We start from the raw sequence: 2,365 nt of genomic DNA, 5'->3' as shown, positions 1-2,365 counted from the left end.
TTTTAATATATTTTTCAAACTGTTTGTTTACTTTAGATAAAAAAATTTGCATTTTTAGTCACTTTGACTGAAACGCAAACAAAAATGCACTGATATATGCAATAGTATTTATTATATTATTAAACACATATCTAGGCCAGAATATCTGTGCCAAAAGCAAAATAATGACTTCTAGGAACTGCTTTTAGTCTGTTCAACTTAGTACAATTCATACGTGAGTAACATAGAACATCAAATAGTGACAAAGGGTCTCATATATACATATAGGTATATATTTATATAGGTACATATATATAGGTATAGCTGCTAAAATAAGTACACTTACCTTTCGGCAGCCTATTTCCTCATACCTGACAAAGGGTATTTACCACTTGCTAGAGAGTAAGTGGAATTTTGCTTCAAAGCTCAACTCTAGGTAGATATGAAAAATACAACCTAATGCAGCTCTGGAATCAATAAAACATAATTACAGTTTTGATATTTTAACATACTTTTTTTTAAAAATTTGTGTAATTACCCTTTACCTGATCTGGTTTCAAAGGAGGTGGTGTGAATGCTACTGGCGAATAAACTAGAGACATCTAGTGGCAGAAGAAAGTACTGCAGGGGAAATCTCTAAACTTGAATATTGCAGCAAAAGCTGGTTTTGGTATTATTCTATTTTACAAAGTTTTTTTTTTGACATTTGTGGTGGGTGTAGCTGTGCATGTAGCTTTGCTGGGTTTTAACACCTTGGCATCCACTGGTAATAAAATGTCAAAGTATTTTCTAATTGCAAAAGCAATTTAATGTTGTATTGCCTAATTCCTTTACAGGTAGAGATGCAGAGATTATTATTTTACAGATCAATATTAGGAGTAAAAACTTTATCCCAACAGGAAAAGTAATTGGGTAATTACATTTATTCCAAATGTCCAAAAAAAGCTGGGGGATTTCTAATAAATGTTTGCTAAGTCTTTTACTCTTTCTAAACCAGAGAAATACATTAGGCTGCGTACACACCTCAAAATGCTCTCACCCGGGACAAATAGTTGTGCTCCTCTCATCCCAGGTGAAAATCTGACATGTGTATAGCGGTTCTCTGATGTCGTTCATTAAAGCATCCTGGTGGATCAATTAATTGGTAATAATTTCTATTCATATCAATGAAGGAGAGCACTGTGGGGTGCCACTCATCCCCCATCCCTCCTCTATAGAACAGAATAGTGCTGTACATACAGTGCTTGTTCCTCCATGTGTCCCTGGAAATGATCATAAAAGTTCATTTTCATAGACAATAATCCCACAGCCCACATGTGTGTACATAGCCTTATTTACAATAGTTTGCCTTAGCACCACATCTTTTAGTTATAGAGCGTAGTATTTAGGTAAAGTCCTCAGTTTACTGAATCTGAGCCACCCCACTAGAAGATAATTTAGGATTTTTACGTCTGCTTATCCAAACAATGTAAATACCTAAACCAATCTGTCCGGGCCTATTGACATCTCCTAGGAAACCAATCCATACTATAGTCTCCACTGTGTCACTGCAGATTCGATTTGTAGAAAAAAGTCTAAAACAGTCCTGAAAATAGATAAAAGAAAGGAATATACTTATATAAATAGGATCATTGCGATTCCTCATAAACCCTGAATATAATTTCTTTGTTAATAAATCATTTTTTACTCTGTCCTTTAGACCAACTGTCCGCCCATGCAGGTGCCTGAAACTGGGCCTGGTCAAAACAAAACATTGCATGGCAGCTTTGCCAACCAAATGCAACTTTTCCAACTTGTGATAAACATCTCACATATACCCAATAGAAAGTGTCAGATCTGCAGCTAGGATCAGGCAGAATGGACAGATCCTCAGCATCTCAGATCTAAGTGTGAACACCTAGCCATATTATACCAAACACTGGACAATTGCACATGTGTTGTCATTGACTCACTCATAAACCTTTAACTAAGGCTGCATACACACGTTGGACTTTTGTCGTTAGAAAGGATATTTCACAATACTTTCCAACAACAAAAGACTGAAAGATGCATGTATGAGCCCTGTACATATAGCGCCGTTCTGCTCTATGGAGAGTGGAGGGGGGAGAAGGAGTCAGCTGCAGCCTGCTGTGCTCTCTTCCCTTCACTTGTATTGCAGTTGTTCATGGATCCCCCAGGATGGACCATGAATGAGTCGGACGCCCCTGTACATTCATCAGATTCTTGTCTGTTACCAGCCCTGAAGCGATAATCAGATGAGAATCATCTGACGTGTGTACGTAGGCTAAGGCTGAACATAGGATTTGTGTATTACATACCCGGGTAAACAAAGATTCACACAATGTATGTATATATGTAGATATCTAGCTGCTGTTATAATCAACAT

This window comes from Pyxicephalus adspersus, chromosome 5 (genome assembly GCF_032062135.1).
Source record: "Pyxicephalus adspersus chromosome 5, UCB_Pads_2.0, whole genome shotgun sequence".
Lineage (NCBI taxonomy): Eukaryota > Metazoa > Chordata > Amphibia > Anura > Pyxicephalidae > Pyxicephalus > Pyxicephalus adspersus.
The sequence above is the reverse complement of the archived record's forward strand: the minus strand, read 5'-3'. Positions refer to the sequence as shown.